This window comes from Colobus angolensis, unplaced genomic scaffold (genome assembly GCF_000951035.1).
Source record: "Colobus angolensis palliatus isolate OR3802 unplaced genomic scaffold, Cang.pa_1.0 Scaffold7, whole genome shotgun sequence".
Lineage (NCBI taxonomy): Eukaryota > Metazoa > Chordata > Mammalia > Primates > Cercopithecidae > Colobus > Colobus angolensis.
In genome coordinates this window covers 13,442,810-13,454,990 of record NW_012120709.1, presented here as the reverse complement: position 1 = coordinate 13,454,990, position 12,181 = coordinate 13,442,810, and positions in this window count along the sequence as shown.

The following is a 12,181-nucleotide window of genomic DNA, read 5'->3' as shown; positions in this document are numbered from 1 at the left end:
GAGTGATATGGTTTGATTTATATTTAAAGAGTTCCTTTCGGGTGTTGCATGATAGATGGATTTGAGGAAAGCAAGAGTGGACATGGGGAGACTGGTTAGGGGGCAGTTAGGTGGCAAAAAGATGATGGGGCCTAGCGTAGTGTGGCAGCAGAGAATCTCCCAGGGAAGTGGACAGTTGCAAGATCATTTGGAGATTGTTATGATGGAAGTTAATTATGCACTGAATGTGAGTATGGCTGGGTAAGATGGAATCAAGCTCGTTTCCTTGGTTTTTGACTTCTGCAACTGGGTAGACATCAGGGTTACTCACTGAAATGAAGAAGACTGGAGTTGGTGGTAGAGATGTGTTGTGAGAGAAAATCTGGAGTTACAATTTAGACATGTAAAGTTTGAGATGATTGAGTGACATTCAATTATAGCTGTTCACTGTTAGGTAAGTAACTGAGTATATGAATCTGGAGTGTTCTAGCCAAAGTGGCTTCCATAATGTTCCTTGAACTCTACAGACACGGACAAATCCCTCACCCACTTCAACTTTTTGTTTAAATGTTTATTAAATGTCAGTAAGTTCTCCCCAAACTACCTTAGTTAAAATGACAACTTCTCGCCTTACAGTCCCTGTCCCTCACTCTGTATTTCCACCAGTGTTATACTTAGCACAGTCTAACGTGCCATGTATAGTTACTTCTTTTCTAAGAACTATTGCTGATTCTCTCTTTCTCTTTTCCTGTTAAACTCCAGAAGGGCAGGGAGCTTAGGTTGGTTGGTTCTTTGTTGTATCGTGAGCATTTAAAAGAGTGTCTAGCAGATTGTCAGTACTCAAATATTTTGAATTATTTATTAATATTTTTGAATGAATAAATGAATAGTTCCAAGTCACCAGTCACTGGCAAAGTCAGGTTTCCACCCTGGTGATCAGGCACTGAAGCCTGGGCTCTTCATCAGCCAATTCCACTTCCATTCAAAGCCTGCATTAGGCAAAGAGTAGATGCTGCGGGTACAAAGGCAAAGGAAATTGGCTCAGACATTTATTACTCTGTAAGACATGACCAAATGGGCCTACTTATCATTCGTAAATCTTTAAAATCTATTAGGCTCTCTAGGGTCTGTTTACTGAAATCAATACCACAAGCCACATTATTAGAGAATTATGATGGCAAAATTGAGTGCTTTTGATACAGAGCCAAAGACATACGCAAGCAAAGCCAAAAGAAGACTCACAGTCCCTTTCTAATCTTTATGATTGGTTAAGTACAACCAGTGAATGTGAATTCTACCTGAAATATTTTGTTAACAGGAAAGGGAGAAAAATGAATGGTTTCCAAAATTGTAAGTCTGCGATTGATTGAATTAATCCAAACATTTCTGGAAAGTTGTGTAGGCTAGACAATACTCTCTACTGCTCCCCTTTAAAGGGGTGATGATGATGATGACTGCATTAAAAGTGTTGATGAAATAACTCAGTTCTGCGTCTTAATTAGATGTATAGATGAAGTGAAACACTCAAATCTTCCTCATATTGCCAAGAGAGGCTGTGTTTTCATCTACACTGTCCTTTGAGATAAGACACTGCTTTGTTATTTTTAGAAATAAGTTTGGCTACATTTTAGAAGTCGAAAACTTTTCCAAGTTAATTCCTAAGGGTCTAATTTCTATCCTTCTAACAATGTGGGTGTGTATATTTGTGTATGAGAGGGGATGTGGGCATATAAGTGGGTGGTATTTGTTGAGAAAAGAATATTCTTACTACCATCTCTTTTCCAAAATACCCTATCATCCACTAATTAGTATTTAAGAATTTACATGCACTCCTGTGGGTAAAGTTTTAGTCATCATTCACAGCTTTCTTCCCTTTAATGAGATATTCACTTAGCTGAAGGGATGGAAGGCGCTGTGTGTGTGTGTGTGTGTGTGTGTGTGTGTGTGTGTGTGTGTTGGGCAAAAGATATTGAAGCACAAGTTTGGAACGCAGAGTTCTTCAGAGGGAGGAAGTCTGGTTGGAGCCCTATATAAGAGATCTTAGAAAATCACCATAAGATTAGCTTGTGATATTGAGTGTGCTGGCAATGTGTGTGAGAAACGAAGAAAGAAAAGGAGGAGATACTTAATAATATGTGGTAAAAAAAACCAGATATATGATTTGTCTGTCAATAAAAGATTGAATGATTGATATTCTCTGAGCCCAGTGGGTACCTTAGTCCATTTTGTGTTAATACAAAAGAATACCTGAAACTGAGTAATTTGTAAAGAAAAGATGTTTATTTAGCTCATAGGTATGCAGGCTGGACAAAAAGCATGGTGCTGGTATCTCCTCTGCTTTTGGTTATTTTAGAAACAAATTTGGCAACTTGTTTACTTCAGGCACAAACCCTATAACTGTACTCTATCTCTCTATCCCAGAGAGAAACAACAACAACAACAACAATAATAGCAACAGAAACATTAACTAGAAGCATCCCTTTAAAATTTCCATATCTAAAAAGAGATGAATATTTAGGACTTTGGTCCTGCATCAAAACATGGCAGAGGTCAAAGGGGAAGTGGGTGTGTGCAAAGAGAGACCAGACCCAAAAAGCATCCTGTCTTTTGAGCAACCCACTCTCATGGAAGCTAACCTATTCCTAAGAGAACAAATGCCATCTTTCCAGAGAGAGAACTATGGAAATACCAAGGGAACAGCAGCAAACCATTGATGGGGGATCTGCCCCCTTGATCCAAACAGTTGCCAGTAGGCCCATCTCCCGACACTGCCATATTGGGAATAAAATTTCAACATGAGATTTGGTGGGTACAACAAGCCATACCCAAACCATAGCAGAAGATCTTAACAATGATCTGACACATTCTACAGGGTGCCTTTGGGTGCAGGTTTCAGAGACCGTTCATGATCTAAATGTCTCCTTTTGGGAGTAAGCAGAACATTTTCAAAATAAGCAGCTTTGCCTCCATTTTTTAACCCTCACATCCACAGTAATCATTTGACCTGTCCTGATAGCTATTCTTTTAAAATAATTTTTTTTGGTTAACATTTTAAAACTTTTTCGTTCTTCTTGACTTGTGAGTTAAAAAGATCAGATGTCCTAGACCTGGTAACTTGAAGGGGACCTTCCTTGCAGGCAGTAGTCAGAAAGGAAGATGATCTTTAAAACACCCTTTCTCCATTGGCTTTAAAAAATTAATCTTTGTCTTTATCAAAGGTGCTTTGGTGCTTTCATGCTGGATATGGAACAAATGTAACATTCATCTCCTCTTTGATATGGAAATTTAAAAAAGAAATGCTTTTTTAACTAAAATTTAAATGTGTATATATATATTTTTAGGGAGTACAAGTGCAGACTTCTTACACGTCTATATTGGGTAGTGGCAAAGTCTAGGCTTTTAGTGCACCCATTATCTAAACAATGAACATTGCACCCAATAGGTACATTTTCAACTCTCAATTTTCTTCCACCCTTCCACCTTTCAGAGTCTCCAAGGCCTGTTATTCCACCCTGTAATTCCATATATACACATTATTTAGCTGCCACTTATAAGTGAGAACGTGTGGTATTTGACTTTGTGTGTCTGAATCATTTCACTTAGAATAATGGCCTCCAGTTCCATCCATGTTGCTGCAAAAGACATAATTTTATTTTTATGGCTGAATAGTATTTCATGGTGTATATATACCACATTTTCTTTATCCAATGCTCCATTGATGGACAATTATGTTGATTCCATATCATTACTATTGTGAAAAACATAATGATTATATTTTTGATATAATGCTTTATTTTCCTGTGAGTACATACCTGATAGTGGGATTGCTGAATTCAGTGGCACTTCTATTTTAGTTCTTTGAGAAATCTCTGTACTGCCTTCTTATGGTTGTACTAATTGACATTGCCACAGGCAGTGTGTAAGTGTTCTCTTTTTCCTGCATCCTTGAAAACTGAGATGCTTCTAATTAATGTTTCTGTTGTTATTGTTGTTTCTCTCTATATATCTGTCTACACACACAAACACACAACTATTTATATAGATAGACATAGGTCCATACTTTTTTTTAACCATTGGTATTACACTGGTATAGTAGAGAGGTTAAATTCTTAGGATTTGTACCAGAAGTAAGCAAGTGCCAGGATTTATTCCATTTGTTGCTCTGCATATTCCCAAAGCTGAGGTTTATCAGAATATTAAGGAAGTTGCTTCTGGTTATGATACTTTATTTAAAATAATTTGAGCCTCCTGCTATGGGTAAAATAAAGTGGATCAATTGAAATTGAATGGAGCTCTCAAAAATTCTGAAAAATCTGCTATGGTTTTACTTCAGAACTGAACATTTATGCCTCCAGAATTTTATTGATCCCAGAACTGTGGCATTTTATTTTGATCTGAGTTACTAATACAACTGCTTCTTAAATAAGGCACATTTTAGTTTAAGTTTGAGGTTAAGTTGTTTTAAAAAGCATCTTGAAGAAAAAGTGCATTAGTCAGGGTTATTAGTCAGAAATCAAACCAATAGGATGTGTAAGCATATGGAGAGACAGAGCGAGAGAGAGAGACAGGCAAACAGACAGACACTAACTTATTATAAGGAACGGGTTCATGTAATTATAGAGATTGACAAGACCCAAGATCCAAGATTTGCAGTTAGCAAGCTGGAGACTCAGGAGAGCTGATGATGTAATTCCAATTCAAAGGCCTCAGGCTCACGACTCAGACAGGGATGATGTTTCAGTTTGAGTCTGAAGGCAGAAAGAAAATAATGTCCCAGCTTGAAGGCAGTTAGGGAGGAGGAATTCCCTTTTGTATGCAGAAGGGTCAACAAAAAGTTGACCTACTCAGATCTTCAACTGACTAAATTAAGCCCACTCACATTAGGGAGGGCAATCTGCTTTATTTAGTCTGTCAATTTAAATGTTAAACTCGTCCAAAACCACCCTCCCATAAACACCCATAATAATGTTTGACCAAATATCAAGGCGTTCAATGGCCTAATTAAGTTGACGACTAAAATTATCTATCACAAGCCCATCCTTGTCAACTTGGAAACCCATACACATCTCCTTAAGCCATACTTAATCGCCAAACGAAAACAACAGCAAGGTCATAATTCCATCAAACATGATAGAACTATTCTGCATGTGGGTGGAATGGTATGGATGAGATATTTGTGTGCTCCCCACCCCCTCAATTCATATGTTGAAGCCCCAACCCCCAGTGTGACTGGATATGGAGAGAGGACCTTAAGGAGGTAATTAAGGTCAAATGAGGTCATAAGGGTAGGACACTGATCCTGTAGAATGGATGCCTGGATATGTATTTTTAATTTTATTTTTATTTACTTTTATTTTTTAATTGACTTTATTCTTTAGAAATGCCTTTGATTTACAATATTACAGAGTTCTCATATACTCAACATGAAGCCCCCCCATTACTAATATCCCACATTAGTATGGCACATTTGTTACAATCAGTGAGCCAATATTGATACATTATCATTAACTGAAGAATAAAGTATGAACTTTAGTTTAAAAATCAGAATAAAGTATGAACTTTAGTTAATGATAATATATCCATATTGATACAATAGTTTTTACTAATGTCCCTTTTCTGTTCCAGGATCTCATCCAGGACACCAGATTTATTTTGTTGTCATGTCTCTTGAGGCCTTGTTGGCTATGATAGTTTCTCATGTTTGATGGCCTTTACAAGTTTTTTAAAAATTTTATTTTGTTTCAGTAGTTTTTTGGGGTACAGGTGGGTTTTGGTTACATGCATAAGTAGCGGTGATTTCTGAGATTTTAGTGTATCCATCCCCTAGGCAGTGTACACTGTACCCACTATGTAGTCTTTGAGCCCTCACTCCCCTCCCAATCTTTGTCCCCATCCCCGCAGAGTTCCCAAAGTCCATTATATTCTGCTTATGCATTTGTGTCCTCATAGCTTATGCTTCCACTTATAAGTAAGAGCATAAAACATTTGGTTTTTCATTCTCAAGTTAATTCTCTCAGAGTAATGGCCTCCAGATCCAGCCAAGTTGCTGCAAAACACATTATTTCTTTTCTTTTTATAGCTGGGTAGTATTCCATGGTGTACATATCCCACATTTTCTTTATCCATTTGTGGGTTGATTGGCACTTAGGTTTGTTCTATATCTTTGCAATTGTGAATTGTGCTGCTATAAACATGCATGTGCATATGTCTTTTTCCCCCATTTTGTAGTTTATCTGTTTACTCTGTTGAGTTTCTTTTGCTGTTCAGAAGCTCTTGGGTTTAATTAGAGTCCATTTGTCAATTTTTGCTTTTTTGCTGTTGCTTTTGGTATCTTCTTCATGAAATCTTTGCCCATACCTGTGTCCTGAATGGTATTGCCTAGGTTGTCTTCTAGGATTTTCATAGTTTTGTGTTTTATATTTAAGTCTTTAATTCATCTTAACTGTTGTATATGGTGTAAGGAAGGGGTCTAGTTTTAATCTTCTGCATATGGCTAGCCAGTTATCCCAGCACCATTTATTGAACGGGAAATCCTTTCCGCATTGCTTGTTTTTGTCAGTTTTGTCAAAGATCAGATAGTTGTAGGTCTATGGTCTTATTTCTGGGTTGTCTCTATTCTGTTCCATTGGTCTATGTGTCTGTTTTTGTACCAGTACCATGCTGTTTTGGTTACTGTAGCCCTGTAGTATAGTTTGACATTGGGTAGTGTGATGCCTCCAGCTTGGTTTTTTATGACTTAAGATTGCCTTGGATATTCAGGCTCTGTTTTGGTTTCATATGAATTTTAAAATAGTTTTATCTAGTTCTGTGAAGAGTCTCCATGGTAGTTTAATAAGAATAGCATTGAATCTATAACTTGCCTTGGGCAGTATGGCCATTTTAATGTTATTGAGCTTCCTGGCCATGAACATGAATGTTTTTCCATTTGTTTATGTCATCTAAGATTTCTCCGAGCAGTGGTTTTTAGTCTCCTTGTAGAGGTCTTTTGCCTCCTTAGTTAGCTATATTCCTAGGCATTTTATTCTTTTTGTAGCAATTGGGAATGAGAGTATGTTCCTGATTTGGCCCTCAGCTTAACTGTTGTTGATGTATAGGAATGCTAGTGATTTTGCACATTGATTTTGTATGCTGAGACTTTGCTGAAGTTGTTTATCACTTTAAGAAGCTTTCTCAGGTGAGGTTTTTGTTTCTTTTTTTCCCCCAGACATGGTGGCTCAAGCTTGTAATCCCAGCACTTTGGGAGGCCAAGGTGGATGGATCACTTGAGATCAGGAATTAGAGACCAGCCTGGCCAACATGGTGAAACTCCGTCTCTACAAAAAATACAAAAATTAGGCTGAGGCAGGAGAATCGCCTGAACCTGGGAGGTGGAGGTTGCAGTGAGCCAAGATCGAGCCACTGCACTCCAGCCTGTTGATAGAGTGAGACACCAGACATCTCGGAAAAAAAAAATAATAATAATACAAAAATTAGCTGGGTATGGTGGCACACACCTGTAATCCCAGCTACTTGGGAGGCTGAGGCATGAGAATCACTTGAACTCTGGATGTGGAGGTTGCAGTGAACCAAGATAATGCCACTGCACTCCAGCCTGGGCAACAGAGCAAGACTCAGTCTCAAAAAAAAAAAAGTTTTTGGGGATTTTTAAATATAGAATCATGTCATCTGCAAACAGGGATAGTTTGACTTCCTCTCTTCCTATTTGGATGCCTTTTATTTCCTTCTCTTGCCTGATTGCGCTGGCCAGGACTTCTAATATTATGTTGAATAGGAGTGGTGAGAGAGGTCTTCTTTATCTTGTGTCAGTTTTTGAGGGGAATGCTTCCAGCTTTTGCCCATTTATATGCTTCTTATTATCTTGGGGTATATTCCTTAAATACCTAGTTTATTGAGCATTGTAACATGAATAGATGTTCAATTTTTTTCTTTTTTCTTTCTTTTTTTTTTTTTTTTTGAGACAGAGTCTGGCTCTGTCACCCAGGCTGGAGTGCAATGGCACAATCTTGGCTCACTGCAACCTCCACCTCCCAGGTTCAAGCGATTCTCCAGCCTCAGCCTCCCAAGTAGCTGGGACTGCAGGTAAGTGCCACCACATCCAGCTAGTTTTTGTATTTTTAGTAGAGACGGGGTTTCACCATTTTGGCCAGGATGGTTTCGATCTCTTGACTTCGCGATCTGCTCGCCTTGGCCTCTCAAAGTGCTGAAAGTACAGGCATGAGCCACCATGCCCTGCCAGATGTTCAATTTTATTGGAAGTCCTCTCTGCATCTATGGAGATAATCATGTGGTTTTTGTCTTTAGTTCTGTTTATGTGATAAATCACATTTTTTGATTTGCATATGTTGAATCAACCTTGCATCTCAGGAATAAATCCTATTTGATCATGGTAGATAAGTTTTTTGATGTGCTGCTGGATTCAGTTTGCCAGTATTTGTTGAGGAGTTTTGCATTGATGTTCATCAGGGAGGTCTTGAAGTTTTCTTTTTTGTTGTTATTGTGGATACAAGATTTTGGCTGACAATTATTTTGCTTAAGGAGGCTAAAGATAGGATCCCAGTCCTTTCTGGCTTGTAAGATTTCTGCTGAGAAATCTGCTGTTCGTTTGATAGGTTTTCCTTTATAGGTTACCAGATGCTTTTGTCTAACAAGTGGAAGTAGCAGCAGGAATTCATTCCCAGATGAGATTATATCACAAAGTTTAGTTGGAAGCTTCTTTCACCCTGTGACCCCTCCCTGAGCTCTTTGGCTGACTTCCCCAAGGGCTCCTGTGAGATATAGTCAGGAATGGCTTAGCTTGGTTCATACTGGAGACTGGGAATGCCTGCAAGGCACTTGCTGCTGCTGCTTCTACTTATGTATTTCATGCTGCTCCCTAAGTTTGTCCCAGCTCTGGATAGAGTTAAGGCCTTCTCCCATTGCCTGGCTCTTCATATTCCCTAGGGCGGGGCTGTGGGTTGGGGGTGGGGGGTATGTGTGTTCAAGGGCAGGCTATCCTCCTCTCACACTCTGAGAACTTATAATTTTTCACTTGTCTCAAGGAATAGGCTACAGCCTGCCACTTCTTTCAAAGGATCTGTGGATTCTTTCAATTTTTCTGTTAAGTTCCTGCATTGGTTCTTGGAAAAAAAAAAAATCGGCGTGAACCTCTACCCACTATTCTGTCCTTCCAAGTGGGAGAGGCATGCTAACACTGCCTCTAATCCTCCATTTTGAAAAAAAAAGATGACTGAATATTTGGTCAAACATTATTTTGGGTGTTTCTGAGAGAGTGGTTTTGGATAATTTAACATTTAAATTGACAGACTAAATAAAGCAGATTGGCCTCCCTAATAAAACACACTGGAGAATGCTCCAGTACCCCTCTCACTCTCATTCCCCAAGGACAGAGGAAAGAACATGTGAGGACATAGTGAGAAGGTGACCATCTATAAGCCAGGAAGAGAGTCTTGATCAGAAACTGGATCTGTCTTTCCAACCTCCAGAACTGTGAGAAATAAATTTCTCTTATTTAAGCCACCCAGAATATGTGTTTTGTTTCTGTTTTTTTGTTTGTTTGTTTGCTTTAAAATGGCAGCCTGAACAGACTAAGACAAAGGAAGACATTGGACAGAAAGTAAATCTAATTTTCAGGCCTCTTTATATTAATTTATTTTAATTAAGAGCACATTGATTGCAGGTTTTGTGACACATTATTAAATGATAATGGTTATTAAAGAATGGCAATGAGGAATAGGGAGGTCCTTTTGAGCAAATGTTTCTATTTGCACAAAGCATTGAACAAAGTAGCAAGTTATAAACATTTCTTGAATAAAGAAATAAATGATTCAAAATGAATATGAACACTTATAAAGAAAATAATTCACACAGAAGTTTTACATGTTGTATTTGCAGACACACATTTATATTTTTTACATTACTCAAAATAAAGGTACAATGGAAACCTCAATTGACCACCAGGAGAGGGGTGTTACATAAATTATGGTTTATCTACTTCATAGAATCTTAGGTGATAACCAAATATGATAGTTATGAATGACACTTGGAATAATGTCATTTATTTTATATGAAAATTGTAAAATGTGTTCTCCTGTGATCTTAGATGAAATCATGCATGCATATGAACAAGACAACATCTCTTTTACTTGCCTTAGAGTAATTAAAAAAATAGATTTAGAAGGGAACAAGTGTCATTTTGTTACATGGATATATTGTGTAGTAGTGAAGTCTTTTAATTAGAGTCGCCATCACCTAATGGGTGTACATTGTACCCATTGCTTTACAGTAATTTTATATTAGCATTGCTTTACAATAACTTTTAAAAGAATTGATATTTATTTAGTTACAAAATTGCCTCAAAATTGCCAGTATCTTTCATGCTGTGCAGCCTGTCTTCTATTATTCTAAGAAGGGTTATAGATTCCTGTGCCTTGATGAGCAGATGGCATGCACACAGCAGAGATAACTGGGTTTGGCATCCACTTGAATCACACTAAATGTAAGTTTGGTTAAATATTTGTCTATTTCCTGTAAATTATTGTCATTAAATACTTTGTAAAGAACACAGCTTTTCTTTCTTCCTCTGCATAAGTGCATGTTATAAAGAAGGAAAAGAAATGAGGATTAAAATGGTTAAAGCATCCAGAAAAGATAACATTTTGAAAAACGAAAACTATATTTGGAATTGTAAACTTTATTGTTAAAGGGACAATAGTGTTGTAGGACTGTATTAGTCCATTTTCATGCCGCTGATAAAGACATACCCAAGACTGGGAAGAAAAAGAGGTTTAACAGACTTACAGTTCCACATGACTGGGGAAGCCTCACAATCATGGCAGAAGGCAAGGAGGAGCAAGTCATATCTTACGTTGATGGCGGCAGGCAAAGAGAGCTTGTGCAGGGAAACTCCCATTTTTAAAACCATCAGATCTTGTGAGACTTATTCACTATCATGAGAACAGCACAGGAAAGATCTGCCCCCATGATTCAATCACATCCCAACAGGTCCCTCCTACAGACATGGGAATTCAAGATGAGATTTGGATGGGGACATAGCTAAACCATATCATTCTTCCCTTGGCCCCTCACAGATCTCATGTCTTTATATCTTAAAACCAATCATGCCTTCCATTGCAACAGCCCCCCAAAGTCTTTACTCATTTCAGCATTAATTCGAAAGTCCACAGTACAAAGTCTCATATGAGACAAGGCAAGTCCCTTCTGCCTATGAGGCTGTAAAATCAAAATCAAGTTAGTTACTTCTTAGATACAATGGAGGTACAGGCATTCAGTAAACAGTCATTCCAAGTGGGAAAAATTAGCCAAAACAAAGGGACTACAGGTGCCATGCAAGTCCAAAATCCAGCGGGGCAGTCAAATCTTAAAACTCCAAACTGATCTCCTTTTTCCAGGTGCACAGTACAAGCTGTCAGTGGATCTACCATTCTGGGGTCTGGAGGACAGTGGCCCTCCCCAGTAGGGACTCTGTGTGGGGACTCCAACCCCACATTTCCCTTCCTCCCTGCCCTAATAGAGGTTTTCCATAAGGGCCCTGCCCCTGCAGCAAACTTCTGCCTGGGCATCCAGGTGTTTCTATACATCCTCTGAAATCTAGGTGGAAGTTTCCAAACCTCAATTCTTGACTTCTATGCACCTGCAGGCTCAACACCATGTGGAATCTGCCAAGGCTTGGAGCTTCTACACTCTGAAGCAACTGCCCAAGCTGTAGCTGGCCCCTTTTAGTCATGGCTGGAGTGGCTTGGATGCAGGGCACCAAGTCTGTAGACTGCAAACAGCAGAGGGACCCAGGGCCCAGCCCACAAAACCATTTTTTCCTCCTAATCCTCCAGGTCTGTTATGGGAAGGGCTGCCAGAAAGGTCTCTGACATGCCCTGGAGACATTTTCCTCATTGTGTTGGTGATTAACATTCAGCTCATTGTTACTTATGCAAATTTCTGCAGCCAGCTTGAATTTCTCCTCAGAAAATGGGATTTTCTTTTGTATCACATTGTGAGGCTGCAGATTTTCCAAACCTTTATGCTCTGTTTCCCTTTTAAAACTGAATGCCTTTAGCAACACCCAAGTCACCTCTTGAATGCTTTGCTGCTTAGAAATTTTTTCTGCCGGATACCCTAAATCATCTCTCTCAAGTTCAAAATTCCAGAAATCTCTAGGGCCAGGGCAAAATACCACCAGTCTCTTTGC